Source organism: Crocodylus siamensis, chromosome 15 (assembly GCF_052110815.1).
Source record: "Crocodylus siamensis isolate JL-2025a chromosome 15, ASM5211081v1, whole genome shotgun sequence".
Lineage (NCBI taxonomy): Eukaryota > Metazoa > Chordata > Crocodylia > Crocodylidae > Crocodylus > Crocodylus siamensis.
Window position 1 is genome coordinate 22,258,336 of NC_143409.1, and position 26,570 is coordinate 22,284,905.

At 45.1% G+C, this 26,570-nt stretch overlaps 1 protein-coding gene across 2 annotated transcripts in view; it reads left to right on the top strand.

Annotated features, from left to right (window-relative positions):
- The window catches only part of TIPE3 (TNF alpha induced protein 8 like 3), a 70,689-nt gene that overhangs the window by 5,508 nt on the left and 38,611 nt on the right, over positions 1–26,570 (top strand). The window lies entirely within an intron of this gene.

Sequence of the window (26,570 nt, forward strand, 5' to 3'; positions counted from 1 at the left end):
CCCCTGCCTGTGTGCTTTGTAGTGGGACACATTGCTGTAGAGGGGGTGGCTAGGGCACAGGGTGGCTCAGCAGGAACTAGCCAACTCCTGAGGCACCCTGCATCCCAGCCAGCTCCTTCCCGCCTGGCTGGGGCACAGTGTGCCGAGACAGGGGAGTAAACAGCTTTGGGCTGCTCCCCTGTTTCTGTGTGCCTCAACCTGGGGCTTTCACTGAGGAACCCCCATGCCGAGGCACGTGGAGCCTCCTTGTGTCAGGGAAATGGACAGCCAGTCGGAGAAATGGCTGGCTGGGGCACAGTGTGCTGAGCCCCCATGCTGAGGCTTGTGGAGACCGGGAAGCAGCCAGCCCATGGCTGCCCACTCCCCTGTCATGAGGCATCCTGCGTCCCAGGCAGCCCAGAAGCAGCTGGCTGGGGCGCTGTGTGCCATAGCACAGGGGCTTTGCAGTGCAGAGACAGGGGAGCAGGCTGCCTGCTCCCCCGTCTCTGCATTTGTCCTGGTGCTCACCACTTTTTTTTTTCCCCCCAGGGATTTTTTTTTTTTTTGGCTACTGAGAAATCCTGGTAGCAAATGTTGCCCCAGCGCTGCAAATTATCAGTGCCATACGCTGATTAATGTGCAACTCGTGTGGTTTGTGGCACTGCAAAGAGGTTTGCAGCATCACAAGCCACATGGCTGGATCCAGCCTCTCTGTTCTAAAGCAGAGCTGTCAGCCCAGAAGCTGTTGATCTGTGGTACTTGGGCTCCCACCTGGCTGCCATTTCCCCATTGTTCCAGCTGCAGCAACAGCCACGAGCTCCAGGCTTCCCCTCTGGCTTCCACTTTGTGTCTACCTAACAGGGTGGTGCAGTACACCCTGAAGTGCCAAGGAGGCCTGCGGCATAGAGCGACAGGAGACACTGGGCCAGTACGCTGGGGGAGAGTGTGGCTGCCTGCCTGCACACATTATGGGATTGTGGCTTGCACCACATACCACAAGGGGCTACCGCAGGGTGTGCTGGTGCAGCCTATGCAGGTTGTAGCCCCCAGCCACCCAAAAATTGGACAGCCCTGCTCTGTTAGGGGTCTATTGGTTGGTTTTCATACAAGAGAACTGGTCAGAATCAGCAATGGTATTACCCCATCATAGCAGTTGCTGTATCACATGCCCCTTTGTTACTATCCTAGAGAAAATCATTCCCCTAATTTCACCCCCAAGCTGATGTTTTGCTTCTTCCTCAGGTCCTAAGATGCAGCTTTGTTTTCTGTTGGGGATGTGTGAAACTGCCTTAGTCACTTATCTCATAGCAGTTGCTGAAAATTAGAAGTGCATCTTTCTACCTCTCTGCCTCCTATTATATTAAGGGGTTTCTTCCACATACTCCATCCTCATTCTGACTTTTGGTCATTCACACTGAACAATGCAAATTATGTATTTACCAGTAATATTACTCCTTAGTTGCGAGAGGCAAGTTCTTCCACACTGCGTAGTCCCTGCCCTAGTCTTTCCTCCTTTGCATCAAAAGCAAGGATTGTCTTGCTCCTTAAATTATTTCCCTCCTGCTGCTGTACTTAAAGATTCAGTTACCTTTCCTATAGCAAACACAATATATCCTGTGGTTCCAAGTGGACACAGTATTCTTCTGTACCCCCTTGCCATATTAAAATGGATGTAAGCTCTTTGAACAGACTGTTGTATTCTGCCTCAGAGGTGAACTCTTCATACCCAAGGTTTGGATGATTTTGTTGTCTGTAAAAGCTATGCTCTTCTCAGGGAAGTACTATAGTAAGTGTAATTTACCATTATAATCTGCTTGAGTAAAATTCCCATATCTAAAAACTTTTAAAGATTTGGGAGTTCAAAATTTTGATCTGGATTTCAAGTTTGCCAGATTCTGATGGGGGAAGTTCCTTCAGTTTAGTGGGGCTAGTTTAGTAGGACTGGCATGCTTTTGAAACTTAAGAGTATGAAAACTGGAAATCTCAGCCTTCATACCCACCATAGAATTTTCTTCATAAAAAAAACCCAACATATAATAATTCAATACTTATTTAAATAATTTGTTTTGATTAACCTTACCACAAGCCATTATAATCTGATATTCTTCCCTTTGTCTGCTATTCCTAATCCTTTGTTTTAATTAGCCTCCCCGCAAGCCATTCCTCCCCCAGTACTTCGGGCTTTTAAAAACAAAAAACAAAACAACACAATAAAATATTTTTCCATTACTTTTCCAAACAGTTTTGAGCTTAAAGCAAACTGTTGACATTATTTGATCTGCATCTGCCAGTGATTTGGCAAACATATGAAAGTCTTTCATGTTTTATTTTAATTAAGCATTTTTTTGGATAACCTCTTTCCTTTCAAATGATCATGCCAGTAAAAACTTGACCTTTGCCAGACATTTCAGGAAAGGATGCAAAGTTTTAACCCTGAATGTTCATATTATTTCCATAAAATAAGTATTGGGCATGAAAGTCTGGAAGTACCAAAAACTTCATGGTAAAACAGGTAGTTTTTTTTTTGTTTTTTTTTTTTAACTCTAATGTTGATATAAAGTCAAAGAGATGCTATTCATCTCATAATGTCCCTAAAAAGCCTACATTTTTATGATTCAAAATTATTGTATTGCTTAAAATTGACAGAGCTGAGGGTCATGAGACAACCATAGCCATTTTTTGCCATGGATTATAGATTTAGGGCCAGATTTTAAAGTTACATAGACACCTAAAGATGTATAGAGAAAGAAACTGGGATTTTGAAAGGTGCATGGGTTCTAAGCTACTATCAATTTAATTGAACTAACAGGTGTTTCTTAGGTTTCTCAAGCTGGGTGTGTGACCAAGAAACAGTACCATATTTACTAGGGGTGTGCGAAGCGAGCCATATTTAGTTCAGATTTGGCCCAGTTTGGGGGACAGCAATTTGATTTGTTGATTTGGATCACTGTCCCGATTAGATTTGGCTGCATCCGAATCTGAAGATTCAGTTCCAATTTGCAGAATCAGCAGTTCAACCACAGCCACAGCTTTAAATGCGTTTTTTCTACATACCTCGGGGTACCAGGTGGGGCTTGTGAACGCTGCAATGCTGGGGCAGATGGAGCATACCACAGGAGTGCACGGGTCCCCTGCATGCTCAGGAGCAGATCCCCCTCTGGCTTGGTGATTTGCTGCACGTGGCACCAATTGCCAAGCTGTGGGGTCAGAAGGGGTCCCCCGCACGCTCCATGGCAGACCCAGAAGTGCTTCCGATTCACTTCCAGGTCCACTGCTGAGTGCACTGGGGACTTGCCCACGCTCCTGTGGGACGCTCAATTTGCTGCAGCATCAGTGTTCGCGAGCCGCCTGGTACCTTGAGGTATGTAGAAAAAACATACAAAGCTGTGCCTATGTCCAAATCATCAAATCTCTCCGAATCAATTCGGAGGCTTCCAAGTCAATTTGGAGAGGTTAATGGGTCTCCTGATTAGCTCCAGATTTGGAGATTCGGCCATCAAAAAAAAATTGGGCCAAATCTCCACCAAATTGAATCAGCAACCGAAGCTTTGCACAGCTCTTGTATTTACCCAAATATAAGACTATTAAATATAGCAAATTTTTTTTTTTGGGGGGGGGGGGGAGTGTTGGCTCTGGCCTTGCTGGTGCCAGACAGTTTAATGATAGACAGTGTTTAATGAGGTTTCCTTGTATGTGAATATAAAATGAAGGGCCTTCCCCCACTGCTGATTGGGAGGATAGGGGACAACTCAACATATTTACTTGAATACAAGATATTTCATTGATTATTAAAATATTTTTATGCCAAAAATGGCTGTGAACCTTTTTGAATCTAACCTGCAGGGGCCTAAGTCTTGTCCAGCATGTCTCTTCATACCTGCACCTGTTTTTAATAGGTACCTGTACTTGCATATCTGTCATTACACCTTAGTCATCGCCTTAGACATCCTTACTAAAAAGGACACAGATAGTATTTGCATCATCAGAAGAGAGATGAGAGATTTCTCATCTAAACCCCTAAAATGATATTATGTATGCAAATATGACAGCCACTTACATTCCTCAGAGCATGGATCTCTCAGAGATCATACTGAACAGATGGAAAGCTAGAAACAAGGCAGTTTCCTAGCATAGATGAATACTAATAACCACCACAATCCCACGATACAGACTTTAAAAATGTATTAAATCAGATGTCTGAGGGTTGAGAGAAACCTCAGGAGTTAGTGTTCATCTGTCGGCGTTCACTTTTCCTCCAAACAAGGATGCCTTCTGTGATTTTGATGGCTTATCTAGAAAACATGCATTACATTTCATCTCAACTAAATAGAACCATGCACTTCAAAGAGGCTTAAGAGAAGAAGTCACACTGATGTATGCCCAGTGAGGCCCTACCAGCACTGAACATAGTGGAAGAATCTCTGCTATGACCTGGATATGATGGTCTTCCGTGTATGCTATTGTTGCAAGAAGCTAATATTACAGTGCAATGCACTATAAATTCCCTGATTCTTTTCTGTCACCAGTCTAGTTGCTCCCAATTTTGTCTTTGCACATAGACCGTTCCTTCTTAGAACTTTGCCTATTTCCTTATCCAACATCATCTTTATTTCAGACCCTTTTTCCAATTTATGAAGGCAGTTTTGAAACCTAATCCCCTATATCATCCCTCATGCAAACGTATTGAGCTTACACTGAATTCCATCCTTCAAGTAATTAAGGAAGATTTCGAAGTGTACCCGACCCAGGACAGACCCTTACTTGATACGTTCTTCCAGTTTGACATTGAACCATTGATGATTGGGTATAAATTTTCCAACCAGTTATGAACACTCCTTATTTTCGTTCCATTTAGACCATATTTACTTAGGTAATTTATTCTGCAACATACTTTAAAAATGCGTAACACATGCTCCCTTACTTGTGTAGAAGGGAGGAGGAGACCAGGAACATAACTCTGCCCCACCTATCAGGTACCAAGTGCCCAGCGAAGGTGCATAATTCTTGCATGCAAAAGGTGTAAACTCCAAGATTTTGGTTATACCTTCTTACTTCTAACCCAGTGGTTTTCAACTTTTTTTTTCAGAAATTTAACATGATCAGATTTGAGGCAACCCTCCGTAACTTGTTAGTTGAGTAGTATACCATCTTGAAAGCTAATGTTTATTACAGTACTTACCTCATTGCAGAAGGAGCAGGCAGTGGGGCTAGGAGAGCAGCTAGGCAGGGAGAGCCTGAGCTTCTCTCCTCACACTTCTTGCAGCACCCTTCAAAAAGATCTCACAGCACCCCAAGGTACCCCAACACCCTGGTTTAGAATCACTGCTGTAACCTCTTCACAGTTACTCCTGCACAGCTGAGCAGTGGAAGATCCCATTTTGGCTTCATTTCTTAAAGCATCTCCAAACCTCACCCTTTCTTACCTGTCCCTGCTGGTAACAGTAGCATCATCTTTCCTCTTATTTTAACTTTTTTCTCACTGCTTCATCTGCTGTTTCTAAAGCTGTTTTCATTACTTCTTGCTTTAGGCCAGGGGCGGGCAGTTATTTTTGGCAGAGGGCCGCTTACCCAGTTTTGGTAGGCTGTCGAGGGCCATACGGATAGCCCTGCCCCTCGACAAGTGCCCCACCCTCTAGTCACCATCTTGGGACCAGTGTCCCAGGGCCATCACCGGTGGGACCCAAAGCAGGGCACAGGCTGGCAGTGGTCTGTGGAGCTGGGCTGGGCTGCACTAGCAGGAAGAGGGGGGAGCTGGCCCGGCTCCATAGAGCCCCTGCCGGCTGAGACCCTGCGCTGGGCCCCACTGGCACTGACCCTGGGGCACTGGTGTGGGCCCTGTGCTCCTGCTGGTTCCCCACCCACTCGCACCCAGTGCCGCCCAGCCCCGCAGTACAGGCGGGGGGAAGTGCACAGCCCCAAACCTCTGCTTGCTGGCAGGGAAGAAGCTGGTGCTGAGCGCAGAGAAAAGCAGCCCCTTGCTCACCCCATGGCCAGCACTCGCAGCCCACTGGGGCTGTCTGGAGCAGGTACAGGCAGTCCCAGGTGGGCTGCAAGCAGCTGCAACGCATGGCGAGCAAGGGGCCGCTCTTCCCTACACTTGGCACCAGCTTGTAACCCACCCCCACTGCCAGCCTGGCAGTGGGGCCAGGTTACAAGGCGGTGCTGAGCGCGGGGGGGGGGGAGGGGAAAAGCAGCCCCTCTCCTGCCCCATGCCTCACACTGCAGCTGCTTGCACCCTACCTGGGGCTGCCTGTGCCTGCTCCAGGACAGCCCCGCACAGGCTGCGAGCACCTGAAGCAGGAGTGCCAGCCACGGGGTGGGGGAGGGGCCACTTTTCTCCATGCAGGGAAGGAGCCCAGGGAAAAGCGGCCCCTCCCCCACCCCATGGCCGATGCTCCCTGCTGCAGCCACTTGCAGCCTGCAGGGCTGTCCAGAGCAGGCACAAGCAGCCACACACGGGCTGCGAGCAGCTGCAGCATGGGGCACTGGCCATGGGGTGAGGCAGGGGCTGCTTCCCCGCACTCCTTCCCTGCCCAGGGTCCCTCCCCCCCTTACCTGCTGGGGGGGCCCTGCTGTTGTGGGAACCCACTGGACTTCCCCTGAGTCCTACTGCCCTTGGTTTGTGTCATTTTTGACAGGAACCAAGGGCAGAGAAATATTAAATTTTCTACTTTTTTTTAGGGGCCCCGCGAGCTGGATAGAATGGCCTTGTGGGCTGGATGCAGCCCACAAGCTGTATTTTGCCCACCCCTGCTCTAGGCCAAGCACCCTCACCCTCCAGCCTGTGGGCCAAAAGCAGCCCATGGAGGCCTGGAATCTGACCCATGGGGCTCCATGTGGGTCAGGAAATTTGGCAGCAGGAGTAGTGGCAATACTGCTACACCATCCCACTGCCAAAATTTTGGGGTGGGTTGGAGCCAGGCCACAACTCCCCTCCACATGATCAGATGAGGGGGGTGGTGCCTTTTCCCCCAGTCCCCACAGGGCTGGATTGTGGCCGAGTTGTACACCTGCCCCCCTGCAGAGCCAGATGGGGCTCTGCTGCAGGCACTGGATTGGGTCCGTGAGCCGAATATGGCCAGCAAAGAGATTGGGCACTGCCCATCTGCCCTGCCAGATAAAAAGGTTGAATAATCACTGCTCTAAGCACATCACTCCCTTTCATTTTGAAATCCCCCAGTGACAAGCCATGTTTTACCAAATAAAATTGAAGTTCTTCATCTTGTTCCTTAGGCCTTGAATAATCCTCCTCCCATTACAGTCATGTGGCATTTCCTCATACAAAAGTTAATTCTTCTTATATTTTTCCCCACACCTCTTTCCTGATTCTTATATCTGTCCACCCATTCTTGGCATTATGCTTTCTGCACTGCAGCATGCAGGCTGGATCTGTTTGTTTATATTTCGTGTCATGCCTTTATAAACAGAGATAAAAACCATATTGTTTCCTCCTGTGAGGTAAATCTCACTCATATATCAATGAGCAAGATATTTGCAAATCAAATGGTTACCTGAATCATCAGTGATGATAGAAAGAGGAGACTAAACGTAACTTCCAAATGCTAGACTTGGAGGCAGGCAGGTATGGAAATCTGCCAGAGAATGAGAGAATAATCATTTTCATAATCAGTAAAAATTTGTTTCTTCTGAATAAAAGGCACATTTGGGAAAAAGATATAAACTTAACCGTAATACAGGCTCATATGACTGGAACTTGATCAACACATCAGGTGAGGGAGAGATGCAGTTTTGTGTGGATACAGCTGAATGAAGCTGTCACTCAGCCAAGTTGAGAAATGAAACTGCTTTAGGGAATGCAAGTATGGTAAGGGTTGCCAGCCTCTCTAGCCTTTAGCAGAGGGCTCACAGTTAAGTTTCCACTAGACAGGTTATTTTTTATTTACCAACATTATTTTTACTAAATCTTTGTTTTAAGAAAGTTACTATCATATGGGTAGTTTGGCTTTTTTTGGTTTTTTACATGAACCGCCCCCAAAGACAACCTCTCAGAAGAAATGATTAAAGCAAAAGATGTGCCTAGAGCCTAACACTTGATTCAGTTTTGGCAAAAAAGATGATATGCAGAGGCATATTACAATAAACAGGCACACCTGAAGGGAGGAGACAGACTAGGGGACACATGGGCAACAGTCACGCTACCATCTATGCCCTGTTCTCATCTACCTCTAGCACCCAGATGGTATCAATTTGGAGCAAGGAAACTAGTTTTCCATGTGCGGTGGATTTTGCGAGGTTCCATGCCCATTTACAACAAAGTTAGACACTAAATACATAGTTGTTGCCTTTTTACCTGGAGCAGAGTTTATGCACTTCTCACAATTCACCTATGCGCAACTTGGCTTAGTCCAGCCATAAAGGGAAGAAAAGTAACATGCAACAGGTGGTCTTTTCTATTAATACCATCATTCCACATACTTATTTTAGCAGAAGCAGATGGAGTTAGATTTTATTTAAATTACCATAGTCAGCTGCGTGGAGGTGGGAACATACAACAACACCACCTCTGTCCGTAGGCTGAAGTACAGAACATGACTAGACATACCAAATAACCCAAAGAAGTAATCCCAACTGCAAAATATTTGATTGAGACCCAAAATGTTTTTGTCCCTGAGGCGGCATTTTTATAAATACGGGTTAAAATTTTCCCATCACCCCATTTAAAGGAAATTCATGTAAAGTATGTGCCATTATGATAAACCAATAATTGTGGTATAGCTTATTTTCAGAAGTCTGAAGAAGTGAGGGAAGAGATAGTTATGCTTCTTCCTGGCAAATTAGAGGACAGCTTATGGTTGTGTTTATTGACTGCATCCAAAGCAATAATACAAATTCTTTTTTGTTGTAAACCACATGGTTATTAATAGATTAAGAAATAGCTTCACAACAAAATCCTTTAACAAGCATGTTAGGAGTTAGCTTCTATGCATCTTCATTAGTGGCACACAGAAGTACCACTAGAAGAAAAGACTTGTCCACGGTTTCATCAATCTCCTGACCTGATTGCCTTCTGTGATGAATTAACTGGCTCTGTGGATTTCAGGAAAAACAGTGGTTTAAAAGACTTTAGCAAGACTTTTGTTATCATCTCCCACAGCATCCTTGCAAGCAAGCTGAGGAAATATGGGTTGGATAAATGGACTGTGAGGTGGATTGTTGGGTTCAATGGGTAATAATCAATGGCTCAATGTCTAGTTGGCAGCTGGTATCAAGTGGAGTGCCCCAGGTTGCCAGCAGATCAAGGGAAGTGATTATTCTGCTCTATTCTGTGCTGGTGATGCCACAACTGGAGCACTATGTGTAGCTTCGCCCCCCCCCCCCCCGCCCCCCACTATAGAAAGGATGTGGACAAGTTGGAAAAAGTTCAGTGGATGGCAGCAAAAATGGTTCAGGGGTTGGGATACATGACTTAAGGACTGGTTGAGGAAACTGGGATTATTTAGTCTGCAGAAGAGAAGACAGAAGGGATTTGATAGCTACCTTTAACTACCTGAAGGGTCATTTCAAGGAGGATGGAGCTGGACTGTTCTCACTGCTGGCAGATGACAGAACAAGGAGCAACGGTCTCAAGTTGCAGCAAGAGAAGTTTAGGTTGGATATTAGGAAAAAGTCTCTCATGGAGGGTGGTGAAGCACCAGAACAGGTTACCTAGAGGGGTAGTGGAATCTCCATCCTTGGAGGTTTTCAAGGCCCATTTCAACAAAGCTTTGGCTGGGATGATCTAGTTGGGGATGGTCCTGCTTTGAGCAGGGGTTCGGACTAGACGACCTCCTGAAGTCCCTTCCAACCCAGTAATTTTCTAAGATTCTATAACCGTCCCACCAACTCCCCTTTTTAAACAGGTTTATAATTCAGTGTTTGAATCCAGATTTGCCTTAAGTTTAGCATTTTAGATTTTGCAAAGTATATGATTAATTGAAACCGGACCAAGCCATTCTGTTTAATCATATTTTGTTAAATAAGTGCTTTAAATAATATTTTAGAAGCTTTGCTTGTGAAACTGATTGTTGGAGGCTTCTGGTTTCTAAGGAGGAGAAAGCCTTTTGGTATCAAAGCTGTAAGCTCAGAGGAAAACATCGCCAAAAGCTGTGTGCTTGATAAAAAGACTGCATACAACCATACAACTATTCACACAATGAGACAATAGTTTCACAGGTTAGGAATCATCATATTGCTTGGTTCCTTTGTTTAACTCCATCAACATTCACTTCTCATTACCTTTAATGGGAAGTATATGCAAAACAAAGGGAGTTCAGACATTTTACACATATTTTAACCAAGTCTGAAAGTCTAAAACTAAGAATAGCAGAGGCAGATTCTGTCCCGTCTCTCCTGAGGAACAGAACAGAAAGCGCAGCCGAGAAGAAAGGTAGTAAGTCATTTTTGCATCATCCATCTGGATTCTGGACTGCTGTCCAAGCAAAACCAGCCCCAAGATCAGTGTGGGAAGGTTCCTCCCCACCCGGTAATTGAAATCACAGCCAAGAAAATTTGTGGCATGGAGTTGGCAACCAGGGGGCAGCATTAGGTAACATACATCAGCCACATACTGCTCCTTGACTCAAGGAATTCCCTCTTTCCTAACCCACCCTGACTCCCTTGCAGTCCTGAAACACTATATGTGCAAACCAGACTAGGCCGTGTTGATTTTATTAAAGCTTTTTCAAAAACTATGAAGGATAGTTTATGTGAAATTCACTTAAAAACGTGTGCACAGATCTGTTGGGAGGGTGTGGAGGAAAGTGGGAAACAAAGCTTTTTCTAATACAGTTTTAAAATATAAAATCCAGAGAATGAGATTTAAAACACAAAACCAAAAGAAAACCCAGCTTTTTTTTTTTTTTTTTTACTCAGAAGCTGAGAACACACTGAAGAGTCAGTAGTTCTGGAGCCAAGACTGAAAGCTATTTCCTCTGCCTCCTTCAGTCTATCAGATAGAGATTCCTTTTTATGCATTGTATGGGGGATGATCCTGAAAGACGCAAAACGGAATAGGCTACCCAGTGGACATTTAAACATCTCCCCTTAAATTTTAATATAATGATGCATGAGAATTTCTTCTTAGGGGAATATCTTTTATTGGACCAACTACACAGTTGGTACAGAGTTAGAACAGCAGTCACCAACCAGTGGATCTCGATCCACCGGTAGATCTCAGAGCCTCTTGGAGTCAATCCGAGACTGGGGTGTGGGGCTGAGTGCCCATGTGTATGCATGTGCTCACCCCAGCCCAGCAGGTTAGTCCATGGTGGAGGGAAGGGGAGGGGGGTCTAGATGGAGGCCCCCACAGTGACAGACAGTGCTGCAGAGGCAGGAGTAGGGGTAAATTGAGTGGGGCCCTGGCTGGGTGGGACTTGCTTGCTGGGGAGGCACACCCCCAAATTTTCTCTCCCTCTGCCTCAATCTGCCCCCCTCTTCCCTCCCCACAGACTTATCTGCTGGGTGTTGGGGGTGGCAGTGGTGGCGGACAGTAGATCTTGGGTTGCTTTTAAAATGCCAAAAGTGATCTACTTAGAAAAGTTGGAGACCACCGAGTTAGAATTTCTTGAAAGCTTGTCTTCAAGTCAGACTACCCCCAACCCCATGGTCAGATTGGTACAGACTGTGGGGTATTTTACCTTCTTCCTCAGTGGGAAGTGCTACCCAAAGCCTCTTGAGCATGTGACAACAACATTTTATAGAAGCAGGACATTAACTGCCATGGTCCCCCCACTTTACCTGTGACAGATTAGGGTGTTAGGTCCGTGTTGCGTCAGGGTTGACGGTAGTTTTATATGGAGTTTGGATTATGATTTGTATAAGATTGTTTGGATAGGGATGATCCTGCCTCAGCTAGGGGGTTGGACTAGATGACCTCCAGAGGTCCTTTTCATCCCTACTTCTCTATGATTTTGTGACCCTGTGGGTATAAATAGACATCACCAAATGAAGCCAATGTGAGGACACGGTCAGGAAGGCTAACCACACCTTGTCATGCATCCACAGATGCATCACGAACTGGTCCAAGGAGGTGATCCTCCCCCTCTATGCAACATTGGTCAGGCCACAGCTGGAGTACTGTGTCCAGTTCTGGGCACCACACTTCAGGAGGGACATGGACAGCATGGAGAGGGTCCAGAGGAGAGCCACCCACATGATCGGGGGCAGCAGGGCAAGCCCTATGAGGAGAGGCTTCGGGACCTGAACCTGGTCAGCTTCCACAAGAGAAGGCTGAGGGGGGGGGAAATCTGGTGGCCAGCTACAAAATTGACCAAGGGGGACCAGCAGGCAATGGGAAAGTCCCTGTTCCCCAAGCACTACTGGGAATAACAAGGAATAATGGCCATAAGTTGACAGAGAGCATGGTCAGGTTAGATATCAGGAGGCACTACTTCACAGTCAGGGCAGCTAGGATCTGAAATCGACTTCCAAGCGAAGTGGTGCTGGCTCCTACCCTGGGGGTCTTCAAAAGGAGGCTAGATAATCACCCAGCCGGGGTCATTTGACCGCTGCATTCTTTCTGCTCATGGCAGGGGTCAGACTTGATGATCTGCTCAGCTCCCTTCCAACCCTACCAGCTATGAAACAGTTGGCAGTACGGGGATGTGTCTGATCTGCTTCATTAGGCAAAAATACACATCACGTGTTGTCCCACCCGTTGATCATGTGGGACAACAAGCAATGTGATCCCTGCTTACAAAGAAATACCCCCTGGAATCTTTAGGAGCAAGTCTCTAAGCAGGAAAAGCCAGGGCTCCCCAGTTACAGAGATGCACCCCCAGAAATCTCTCAGGGTGCATCTCTGTAAAATGGGAAAGTCAGGGAGGCAATCCTGGGGCTCAAAGGACCCTGTCCTGCATGGGAGTTCCCAAGGCAAGTAAAATCAGTCCCCTTAAGCCCTGGGAGTGCCTACCCAGGGCAGTTGGAGAGCATAGGCAGGTCCAGGCTGCCCATGCTCTCCCACCATAATGCAAACAGACATCTTCTGTGAAGAAGTGGCACAAATTACTACTTTGTGTTGCAGCTGCAAACAAAGACATTTGTGACGTGACAAACAGCATCTATTTGCTTTGGGCCACCATAAAAAATGTGGCAGCATAAAGGTGAAATCTGTTTCCAGCCTGTGAGGTTAAAATTGATAGCACTTGGAATTTAGAAGTGACAGAGAGAATAAATATTCCTGGTCTAGAGCATGGGCACCGATTTAATTTAAGAAATAGTTCAGGAGGCAGCATGATCTACTGGACAAAGCACCAGACAGAGTTGGGACAGCAGGATTCTAATTACAGCCTAAAGCAACTATTTTGGCACATTGCTTCCCCTCCCACCTTTTGTCTGCTTAGTCTATTTTAGAGGCTAAGCTCTTTGGGACAGAAGCAATTTCTCATTCCGTCTCTGTGTACTGCACAGCAGTCAGGCCCCCAACCTTCGTTATTTTACACACAAATAAATAGCTAATAGTGTAATGCAGTGACCGTCATTCCAATTCATTTAATTGACACAGATATTATAGGTCAACTCTGACAACATTACAGGAGTTAACAACTTGGGACTGTAAGAGAAGCAGTACATCCACATTTGCTCTTAAATACCAGGGAACTTTGTGCTGGGCAAGGTACCTACTGTACTAGAAACTTCTCAGAGAAGATTGCTGTATGAAAACCAGTTTCTCAACCACACTTGACAACATAAACGACTAGATAATTCTTTGACAAGCATTGCCACTACAAATTATACAACAGTATGGGAACACTGCATAGGAAAGGAAATTCCTGTTCTCCCTTTTAAACAACGGATTTCAAGAAAAATCAGTAACATATTTCTTTTCTTTCATTTGCTTCCGATTCAGCCCGTCTAGGCTCTTTGGCAGTGAATGCATGTTTGAAATAAAAATAGAATCCACAAACTGAAACTATAGGGTTTTTTTTAATACATTGTTCTTTTACTGAACTGAAGAAAGATTCCCTTTCACTGAAAGGGAAGTCAAAGGAAAAAAAGTTTGCCCGAGTTAGTATGCTTATGACAGTTAATAGGTCTTTAACAAACTGGCGTATCTTTCAGGACTTATCCAAATTAGGAACGGGCTGAGACTGTAAAGATCAGATCTGAATTAAAAACTGTAAAGGTCAGCAGTAACTGGATACATCATTTAGGTTTGGGTCATTTCTGCTGGCAATATGATGCACATGTCCCTGCTTGAAAACTCAGAATTTCTAAACACACAGCGAGTTGTCAACAGCATTAACAGTCACTCCCCACAGCACAGGATTTTAGTTTCTCTCTTTTGGAGCCTTATTTTTAGTTCTTCCAAACAAAACAGTGTCATGTATATTATACATGAAACCTCATCCTGATCCATGATCGCCTGTAGGAGCTAACCACTTCCTGCAGAACTTGCTCCCTAGGCCCTCAGCTAGGCAGCCATGGAGATCTTCCCCTATGAGCTAGGTCCTAACAAACTGCAAGCATCATAAGTGTTGGTGACAAGAAGTCGGCAGTTTGTCATAGACACCAAAGTTTATTTTTGAAGTCTTTAAAAACTTTCCTGCATTTAATTAAAAAGGTGGTTTCTGCCAAGCCCTTAGGGCATAGCTTGATGCTTTGCGACCCTTGCAAAGCCAGCAGACCAAGGCACTTAAGGGAGTCCTCCCCTAGCACAATCTGTAGGCAAGGCAAGAGCCCCTAAGGGCACACTTGCCTGCCTGTACACTAATACCAGGAGCCTGGGCAACAAGCAGGAGGAGCTTGTCCTCCTGCTCAGTGCAAAGAATTATGACATCATTGGGATAACGGAGACCTGGTGGGACTGGACCATGGGTATAGAGGGTTATACCCTGTACAGGAGACATCGTGTTGACAAAAGGAGCAGGGGTGTAGCTCTCTATGTGAAGGAAAGCTACATGTCCCTGCAAGCTGATGTTGGCGACCGGCATAGACAGCTAGAGACCCTCTGGGTAAAAATTCATGGGAAAAACGGCACAGGGGACACAACGGTGGGAGTCTACTACAGACCTCCCACTCAAAGTCCTCAGCTTGACCAGGAGTTCACCCGGGAACTGACTGAGGCCGCTTGCTCCAGGACCTTGGTTGTCATGGGGGACTTCAATTACCCAGACATCTCCTGGGAAGATCACTCAGCAAAATCCGAGCGGTCGCAAAGCTCTCTCTCATGCATGGATGACCTCTACCTGACTCAAGAAGTCTATGGGCCAACAAGAGGCAAAGCGCTGCTCGACCTGGTACTGGCTACGGGGGACAACCTAATCGGCAACCTAGTGATGGATGGGAAGCTGGGTGACAGCGACCACGAGCCGATCACCTTCACCATCCACCGTAAAGCTGGCAAGTCAGTCAGCAACACAGAAGTCCTTGACTTCAGAAAAGCCGACTTTGACAAGCTCAAGAGGCTTGTCGGTCAGGCCCTCAGGGACCATGACCCCAGGGACATGGGAGTTCAAGAAGAGTGGTTGCTTCTCAAGGAAGCGATCCTCAGTGCACAAGCTAAATCTATTCCAACACGGAGGAAAGGCAGCAAGAAGGCACAGCAGCCCCCCTGGCTCTCTAGGGACCTAGCGGACCTCCTGCAGCTAAAAAGGAAAGCCTACAAAGGATGGAAGATGGGATTCACCTCCAAGGAGGATTATTCTGCACTGGTCCAGTCCTGCAAGGAGCAAATGAGGAAAGCCAAGGCTGCAACTGAACTCCAACTAGCTTCAAGCATCAAGGACAACAAAAAGTCCTTTTTCAGATATGTGGGGAGCCGGAGAAAAAGCAAGGGCAACGTTGGACCCCTGCTGAACCAGATGGGGCAACTGACAACTGACGCCCAGGAAGAAGCCAACCTATTAAATAGATACTTTGCGTCAGTCTTTCATCAGTCCCATGGGGCGCCCATACCTGCTATAGGACAGGGAGATCCGGGTGATGGGGATCCCCTACCCTCCATAAATGCTGACCTCGTGAAGGAACACCTTGAGAAGCTGGATACCTTCAAGTCAGCCGGCCCTGACAGTCTGCACCCCAGGGTACTCAAGGAGCTGGCGAGCGTCATAGCCCAGCCCCTGGCATGGATCTTTGAAAACTCCTGGCGCTCTGGTGTAGTGCCCGAAGACTGGAAGACGGCCAATGTGGTGCCGATCTTCAAGAAAGGGAGGAGAGTGGATCCGGCTAACTACAGGCCCATTAGCCTGACTTCTATCCTGGGGAAGATCTTAGAAAAGTTTATTAAGGAGGCCATCCTTGAGGGACTGGCCCAGGCTAACATTCTAAGGGACAGCCAGCACGGGTTTGTTGCGGGTAGGTCTTGTTTGACCAATCTCATTTCCTTCTATGACCAGGTGACCTATCACCTGGACAAGGGAGAAGAGATAGAAGTCATATATCTTGACTTCAAAAAAGCCTTTGATCTGGTATCCCATGATCACCTCTTGGCCAAACTGCCCAGTTGTGGCCTTGGCTCCACCACGATCCGCTGGCTGGGAAATTGGCTCCGTGGTTGGACCCAGAGGGTTGTAATTGATGGCAGTCACTCATTGTGGTGCCCTGTGACCAGTGGGGTCCCTCAAGGCTCTGTCCTGGGACCCATCCTGTTCAACATCTTCATTAATGATGTGGACATTGGAGTCAGGAGTGGACTGGCCAAGTTCGCCAATGACACCAAACTTTGGGGCAAAGCATCCACAATAGAAGATAGGCGGGTGATCCAGGCTGACCTGGACAAGCTCAGCAAATGGGCAGACGAGAACCTGATGGTGTTTAACACCGAAAAATGCAAGGTTCTCCACCTTGGGAGGAAAAACCTGCAGCTTCCTTATAGGCTCGGCAGTGCTACGTTGGATAGCACTACAGAAGAAAGAGACTTGGGGGTCATCACTACCACAAGATGAACATGAGCCTCCAATGCGATGCTGCGGCTAGTAAAGTGACCAAAACACTGGCTTGCATCCATAGATGCTTCTCGAGCAAGTCCCAGGACGTCATTCTCCCCTTGTACTCGGCCTTGGTGAGGCCGCAGCTGGAGTACTGCATCCAGTTTTGGGCTCCACAATTCAAAAAGGATGTGGAGAAGCTTGAGAGAGTCCAGAGGAGAGCCATGCGCATGATCAGAAGTCAGGAAAACAGATCTTACGATGACAGGATGAGAGCCATGGGACTCTTTAGCCTGGAAAAGCGTAGGCTCAGGGGTGATCTGATGGCCACCTATAAGTTTATCAGGGGTGACCACCAGGATCTGGGGGAACGTTTGTTCACCAGAGCGCCCCAAGGGATGACGAGGTCGAACGGTCACAAACTCCTGCAAGACCGTTTCAGGCTGGACATAAGGAAGAATTTCTTTACTGTCCAACCCCCCAAGGTCTGGAACAGTCTGCCAGCAGAGGTGGTTCAAATACCTACATTGAACACCTTCAAGAGTAAATTGGATGCTTATCTTGCTGGGATCCTATGACCCCAGCTGACTTCCTGCCCTTTGGGCAGGGAGCTGGACTCAATCTCCTGAGGTCCCTTCCAGCCCTAATGTCTATGAAATCTATTAGGTTTACGGGCAGTATCTGAAATATCTGAAACTAGCCAGCATCTCCATCCCAATATGAAATTATTTCAAAGAATAGTACAGTATATCAATCAGGTTGTGTCATGTTTTGGGCAGCTTAAGATTTCAGTGTCAGAAACAATTAGGGACCATTGCACACAGCAAGGACTCTCAAATTCTCCATCTTATTTTCATTGTCTAAGCAAAAACAGCTAAGACTGGACCTTCTGGTCATACTCCGCTCTCTTGGATGGCCCCTTTAGCATTTTGGTGAAATCTCTGGGTCACGGACTATGTTTTTACAGTATGAAGCATTATTAGCTCAGCTCATTCTTAATACTCCTAGGCATTACCAGAAAAATAAATAATCCATAGTTCTCTTTTCAGGCATAAACCCATGGCATTGTATAATTCCTCTCCCCTCTCCCTCCCCGCAGAAGGTTTTTAGATGTTGGTGAACACTTACACAAGATTGTTGTTTAAACATAGGTGATCCACATTTATTCTTTTAGTTCTTGCTTTAATTTTCATCCTAAATTTGGGTTGAAATTCCAGAAGGCTTTAAAGCTAGTAAGTGTCTTCTGTTCTGGTCCTCTGTACAGGAGATGAACTGGGGTAGCTAACAACAAATAGAGTCAAAATGCCCCTGCAGGAGTGCCTGTTACATCACAAGGATTAAATGCTTTAATGGTGGAAAAGGTCAGTCTTCAATAAAACCTTTAATCATCTCAAATATACATTAACACCAATGTTCTCCTATAAGGGCAAATTTTGTAAGAAAAGCCTCCTTTTTGCACCCTCTCCTTGCAGAACTGTAACTGTTCTTGCCTCTGTAATTGAACTATGAATGCAAGTTCTGTTATTTGTCCCAGAGACGTTTTGAGAGTGTAAATTACATCCCGACAGAAGGAACAGTGGATCTCAGCCTTATTAAAAAATACCCAGAGAGATAAATCTAAGATGGATTACAGAGTACTTTCTAGCTGCTAGTGGGAACAAGTGAATTAAAGGAATAAGCAAGAAGATTTACTGGGTAATAGATACACTACTCGGCAAACCTGAAAATGTCATTTTATACTTTAAACATGTTTTGTTGATTTTCATCTTGCTGTAACAATGCCTTATATGGCAGGAGTAAATCTTATAAGAGTAGAAATGTTCCTAACATGACCTAAGATAGACTAAACAGATAGTCTGTCCTGGGAGTCTGCACTTGCTCCCCCACCCCCCGTATCTAAGAATGTTAGAACCTATGAACATTATTCTCTCCACATAGGATTAGGACTTTACCCTGAAATTGTCTGAGAAGGTAGAAATTTTTGAGACTAGGAAAGGGAAGACACTTCCAGTGGGACTAGTGAATAGAAGAGACCCTCAAGGATCATCAGGACAGACTGCTGTACATCTCCGACAGCCCCAGAGAGGGAAATTCTTGAACACATCCTGTTCCTCCTCTCCACCCCAGCCAAACCCATAGAAGCTCCATGGTAAGGCCACTTCAGAGATTCCCCCTGGGATTGGTCTTGCCATCTCCCTTCAAGATGGGCATCCTCCGTACGACTTTGCTGCAGCATTTCCAAGTTTGGCTCAGGTGAGCAGGAACAGGTGGGTGAGGCATACCTGAAATCATGGTTCCTTGATGTGAAGACATGCAATTAATTACATAAAGAAAGGAAGCCTAGAGCTGGTAACTACAAATACCAGGGGGCAAGTGTTTAACACCAGGGCCCACTGAATACTCAAATCTAACAAGTGGGATTTATCCCATTCGAGTCACATGGGGCAAAAAGGATGGAATTGTCATATGAAATTTATAAGCACCTCAAGAGAATAAACTGCCATTTGTGCCTTGCAGAAAGGCTAGTATGGAGTGACAGGGTGATAGGTTATTTAACATTTGCCCAAGTGGCTACTTGGGGAGCAGCTAATCTTTACTTCCTGTCCTCAGGGTGAGAAAAAGGAGATGGGATGGGGCTGCTATGATTGAAATATTGGCTAAAACCAAAGGATAAAATGTTTCAGGTGCACCTTCCGTGTACCTGCAAATCAGTCTCTCTGGGAGAAGAGGTTGATAATTTCACACACAAAGGTTTGCTTAATGAGGGTTTCTCTAAATGTATTTTATTAGTCATGTAACTTTGTCCCATTGAAGTCCTTAACCAGCCAAAGCTTCCACTGAAACTAGGTCAAGCCCACAGTTTGGAGCAAACTATTAGAAAAAGTGAGAGATTCATGAAGAAATAAACTGGTACATAAAGTGACTGGATCTGGTGTCTACAAATCAGTTTGCCAGGAATTGTCTGTGCCCCGATGATATTTACTTCCAGTTGTTAGAATATTCATAAGACCTCTTAAGGAAAAAGAGAAAACACAGACACACTGAAAAAAAAATAAACAAACCCTGGACATCTCATCAGAAAGCATCCACAACTTGAAGTACATTTCAAGGAAATACTCAGGTTTACACTACAAAAGATATTTATTTCAACTAACTTCATTTTAGCCTGGAGCATTTCTTTGTACTGGTTAGTCTGACTCATTTCCTCTAGGTTCCTTCATGGTACTGGACAGCGTTCTTTGGTAAAAGCAAGGTTACATCATGACTCCAGCATTAAAGTTAATGGGGAATTTGGCAGCAAAAGAAATAGAATGAAGTAATGCGTTTTAAAGCCTCTAACCAAAATATCCCCTGAGCCCCTCAATCAAATGTGGAGGACAAGAGCTATAACCATAAAGACTTCTGTATTTGTACTTTGTAAATGCTGATTTCTCATCACATCTTAGAGAAGCAAGTGTGAATGCTTAGCGAGACTATTCAGGAGAACTTCTGGGAACAATATCAGAAAGTGGTAGGAGCCCATATGCACGGAAGAAACAGCCAGCCTTCCATTCCCCCCAAACACTAGGGTCTCTGCAGCTTCCACACTTGTGAGTGGAAAAACAAGCTGAACAAACTAGCCAAGCTAGTTTAGTTTATTTTTAACTGCAAGTGTGCAGAAGAAGGAACTATCCCACATCCTGTCCTTTTGGGACCACTTTGACAGGATTCAAAAATAAAAGATTCCTTGGGTTTTTAAGGTTCCTGTTTGTCCAAGACTTAAATAAAAAGAAATATAGTTCAATTATGCAATAGCATAATCTCCCAGCTGTAAAGAGGCTGGAGAAGACGACCAGTCACTTTAATATTTCACTCATATTTTAAAATCAGAGTTTACACATCTGATATATTTAAGGACTTCCTTGCCTCTCTCATTAAGAGCTGTTTAGGCAGTGTGGAGTCCTGTAAAGCATAGCTGAGCTTTCATTTGAATCTGAAGAAATAGATATAAGAACTTTCAGCCTTTAAGCTAATGCTGAAAAGAAAGAAGTGGGAGCCCTCAGAAAGACATAAGTGCACACGGGAAAGACTGAGTGGTCAGGCTGCCAAATTCAACTTCAAGAAAGATCGAGGGGAGGAAAAGAGAAGTAGTTATCTTTGCTCCCAAACCTTTCACTTTCCTCTCCCTATTCCATCACCCTACATATCTCCACTTTCCCCTCCAAGCCCATGGCCTTTCTACCTTCCTTGTCTAGTCTCCAGGGCTAGGGACAGACATTCAAAAGGCCTGAGCCTGAATTGATTCAGTCTTTGTAGGTTAGTCTAACCCAGCTAGGTTGAATTGGTTTCCAACTGAACAGACATTCATTCTCTCTAGGCTGAGGAAATGCAGGCACATGCCTACAGTGGCTCAGGCTAGAGTTGGGGGGGGGCATTAGAGCAGCCCTCCCTCCCCTTGTTTGGTGCTGAGCTCAGGGGGGCATGGCCAGACCCCAGCAGGATGCTTTGATTAGAGAGGGGTCATGCCCCCCCAAGCAGCCCAGCAGGGAATTGATCACAGTATTTATCACCCCTAACTCATTGTTTATCACCCCATTACGAAAACAAAGGGTCATTACCAACTACCTGTTGATTCTGCCTTTGTCCTGCCACAGCAGGGACCAGAGCCAGCATGTGGTCTGCTGTGGTGTTAATGCTGAGGTGTCAGTAAGGCAGAGGGGACGTGGGGGAGCAGGCAAATGCCTGCAGTCTCCATCAGAGCTCTGGCCAGGAAGCAGAGAGGAGGGGCCAGCTCTGCCGTAGAACAGAGAGCCCTGTCCAGCCCAGAGAGCATGCTGGGATGCTGGGGGTGTCTGATTCATTTTAAACCAGCAAGGGGTCTGGGACAGACATTGCATAAACCAATTTGACCCAAATCAGTTATGTCTAATACTACATTCAACCAGATTTCTCTCAAACTGGTTTCAGCCATTTTTAAACTGGTTTATGTGCAATGAACTTCTGTTCTGTTACAGGTTTAAACCAGTTTCTGATCACTTAAACCGGTTTGTGTGTAATGTCTGTGAAGACAGCTGCTGAGCCCTGTCAATTTAATACACCTGACGTCTGCATTCTCACTTAAAAATTTGGACTGGCTCTCCTGCCATCTAGTTTTCAGGTCCCAAAAAGTAAGGATTCTCCCATTCTTTTCCAACCAAAGAATTAGAAAGAGAAACTGTTTTTCACTCTGTCTAATAGAAAATAAAATGTAGACTCCGTGGCAGAGTAATAGGCCACATATGAATGGTGGTTGTATAGCAAAGTGATTTTGAAGTTTCAGCAGTAACTAAATTACCTTAACAGGGAAAAAACCCAAAACACTGTTTTGGAGAGCCAGCAACATGGGTATTACCACTTCTCTAGTATATTAACTAAAATACTTTAATATGAAGTAAATATCCTCAAATTATGATATATTTTAAGTGCTTAGAAGTAAAATAAAGCTATTTAGCCTTATAGAAAAAGAAATGGTAGTCTATTTAATAAGCCACTGGAACTTTTAAAGGCCATAACATTTGAAAGAAGTTTTTTTCTGTTGTCCCATAAACTATTTCAGTAGTTAGCTACAAGTTACACTAAAACAAATAAGCCTAACCTTGCATCCTTATTCAGGCAAACCTCACATCAAACAAGAGGCCTCAAGGAGTAGGTGTTATATGCACCAGTCTTCGTGCCAGCATGGCAGTATTTTTCCCCACTAAGTTTGACAAGGATATTTTTTAAAGGCGCTAATAGCAGTTAATTTTTACCGAATTGGTTAGGCACTACAGCCCTAGCTGTGGCTGTGAAAAATCTTACCCTTGTACCTTAATTGTTTAAGCTGTAGCTTTGAAGCAGCAAGCAGAAAGAAATAACTAGCTGGCAAGCAAGCCACAAGTGAGATGCTTCTCAGTGTCTGGAAATCATGTTATTTGGGTCCCTCTTTCACAGATTCCAACTGACCTCTCCTGGTTGCTAAGATACCACTGTATTGCAGTACAGTAATCATTTCTAGTCTCTTCTAAAATAGTTAATTAGTTCATGTCAAGTTCACTTTGCAATAAATAAGAGAACATATAGAAGTAATTCAGAATTAATGGTCTTGTTTTGAATATTTTAAATAGAATGATTTGTGCCAAATCTGCATAGACTGAGAGAATAGAGGGTTTTTTGAAGGCTTGTTCTTGGTTTTCACATACTATACGATTCCAGGATTAGATCTGCAACAGAGTAAGGGAATGCCAACTAGCTCTGCCCCAAACAATGATACCGAATCTTTTGCAAACAGTAATAACAATTCTCACATGCAGTTTATATTGCTGAGAAAGGTCTGGGTGTATGTATTAGGGGAAAAAAAGGCCTGCTTTCTGACACCCTTCCCCTGTGTCCTTTAGCACATTAGTTTATCAGTCCACTGAAAGAATGGCCTGTCCAAGTAGACAGACCACAATCTAGGATCATGTCTGTAGGAAGGGAAGGGGGCCAAAAAACCAAAAAAACTCACAAAACAACTCCTTCCCCCACACCCCAAAAAAACCAACCCAAACAAACCAAACAACCCCACCACACAGAGCAGGGAAGAGGGTTACAATAAAGGAGAGAACAGAAGGAAAAAGAAGAGCAGTAAAGGCTGCTACTGTGACTTCTTTAGAGAAAAAAGATATTTTTTTTCCTCCAAAGAAAAAAGAGACCAAAAAAATCCACTAAGTGGTATGTGAATACAAAGGCTTAGGGTATATCCACATATATCAGTTGCTTGTTACCCTTTTACTCATCCTTTATTTACCTTAACAAGTTTAAACATTATGCCCTTTTACAGAAATAACCCCAGTCTTGTCATTTGCTGGGCAGATCTCTAATTAGCGTCTCTGCGGTACATAGCTTAGAGCAAAAGGCTCCATGTAATTTGATTTCCAAACATGCATGAAAAAAAATAATATTGCATTAAAGAACAAATGAACCAGTCCTTACTGCTTGCTATTTGACGCTCATAACTGGTCTGTCAATACCTCCCTAACAAGTTCTTGGGAGGAATAATACTGCTAAATATTAATGACACTTAATATCTTAGAAGCCAATTCAGTTAAAGCCTTTGAAAATACAACATATTCACTATGGGAGGGGAGTACATAAATGAACTTATCAATATAAACAGGTAGCTACTATTAAATGTAGGTGACTATTTATTTCAAGTAAAATTGACAGTCAAAACCGTCACACATTTAGAATACACTCAAGTTAAGCTGTGTGTGCTCATTGACCAAGGCCTCAGATTCAGTCCTCCTCTTGCTATAATAGTCCAAAAGCTTTCTATACTACGTGGGCTGAATCCTGCAAAGTGAAAAATAACTGCTGTTCTCGTTACAGGAGCAGCTGGAAGCTCCACCTGAGAGCAGAGTCCTATTACACTAGATGCTGGACAAATATAGCAAGAGTCTTTATCCCAAAAAGCTTACTGTCCAGCCAAACAAGATATTTTTATTTTATTCTTTTTTTTTCAACAGATGGCAAAATGAGGCACCAAGACATTAATCTAACATTACACTCAAGATCTTTGGCAGAAGCAGGAACTAAATCTGAATCTCCCTTTAAGTGCTCTACTTTGTATCTTATCTAATTTGCTTCCATGTTGGGCATCAGTTGACATGGCACCAGGTTCTTCTTGGCCAAAATTCCAGTAAGAAAATTATGCTGTCCATAAATTATGAAGCAAAAATCAGCTCCATGAAAGCAAAGAGCTGACTGAAGCTTCATGGTTGAAAAACAAGGTGGATGCACTGTTGAGGCAGACAGACCACACCTGGTGTCTGAGCAGGAGCACAGGACGCCAAAGCTCTTCTAAGGTCTTTGTGGTTCCTTCCCCATGCTGGTGCTGCTGGTCCTGCCTCCCATCTTCCTATAACACTACTGTGTAGCACATAGCCAGAAGTCCTTTGAAGGTCCATTCTGGGTTGGGGGAGGGGATGCTGGTGGAAGTAAAGCTGGGGAATTGAATTAGGGAACAGCATGTTGTGTGGTGCTGTTGGGAATACCAAAGTGTGGAGGTGAGTAGGGACCCCTGGGGTGGAGGCAGCATGGTGTAAAACCATTGCTGCAGTCAAGTTATATTACTTATCCAAGAAAGTGGTTTTATTGACAATTTCCAAACATTTTTAGTATGGTTTCAACTTGGCCATTGTCCAGGATCTAACAGAAGGGTTTTATTTAGGGGTGCACCAATAAAGATTTTCTTTACCAACACTGACAGCTGATTATTCACAGGCGTATTGGCCAAAACCAATCTGATAACCAATTTACAGGAGCACAGCCAGGCAGTGTGGAGAGCAGTTCCCTGCAGGTAAGTCTGTGGAGGGGAAGGGAAGGGAAGGGATGGGGGGGCAGCTCTAGGCTCCCCAACAGTGAAGGAGGGAGTAGGGCTACGGGGGCTGCACAGCTGAGGCAGCAAATGGCACCCCAGGGCCAGGACAGAGTGGGATAGGGCTGCAGGTGGCTCATCCAATGGATTAGCGTTCCAGTGCTTAAAAATGGCAGCAGGAGTTAAAAAATGGTGGCTCAAATGAGCTTTAGTTCAAGTACTACCGCCATTTTTAAGCGCAGGGACACTTTTAGGGCAAGGGTGGAGGCAGGCTGCCTGCTGTGGGCTTGGGGCTATCCACCCTGCTGCCTTTGCCCCAAGAGCAGTGTGCTGGCTGCATATCCCCTGCCTGGCTGACAGCGGGAGGCACAACTAGCATTCAGCTCCTGAGGCAAAAGCAGCAGGGCAGAGAGCCCTGAGCCCACAGTGGGCAGCCACCTCCCCCCCATGCACAAATCTGGGGGACATGCTCCCCCCATGCCTCCCCCAGGGATGGCACAGTGGCAGGGAGCCACCTCCCATCCTCAGTCCCTCCTGGATGAGCTGCCTGTGGCTCTGTCCCACTCCCTGCCCCAGCCCCATGATCCCATTCACCACCCCAGCTAGGCAGCAACCCCAGCCCTAGCTCTACTCCCTCAATGTGGGAACCTCGATCTACCTGTCCCCTACCCCATTGCCCCTTCCCCTCCACAGACTTACCAACAGGGTGCTACCCTCCACGCTGCCTGACTGCATTCCTGGCCATGTGCATGCTGCAGCTGTGCACATGGCATCTGGGAACCCTGGCCAGAAGTCATATTGTATGCATCAGTGACATTATCAACTACACCAGCCCAAAAAAAGCCGATAATGTTAATTTTCCTTTTACTGGTGCTGATCCCATATGGCACTGAAATCTTAGTGCACCACTAGTTATGTTTTACATAATGAAAATGTATGTCAGTAAAAAAAGTTTGGCTGTCACTTAAACACTTTTAGTAGTCAGTAAAAGCTTTGCAGGTTATCATTAAAAAACCCCACAAAACACTTGTCTTGTGTTGGTAACTGACCCTATTCCTATGATTTCTCTTTTTTTCTTTGAGAAACTAAAATATTTGTTTGATTCTGCCTGCCCATTCCCAATCTCTGTCTTCATAAAAAAATCTGTAGTCTTAAACACACCAGTGTTCTTGTACAGCATTGTTTTCCAGATCTCTGTACATACTGTTCATTCATCTATCCATCCATCCAGGGTGATTAGACACAACAGGTGATATGGTCAAAAGAGGGCTTTGAATGCATCTTATTGGAAAGTCTTAACAACTCCTGACTTTTCCCTATGGGTTTTCCATTTTAGCCATCACTGCTCAGATCCCAAGGGGACCAAAACATAC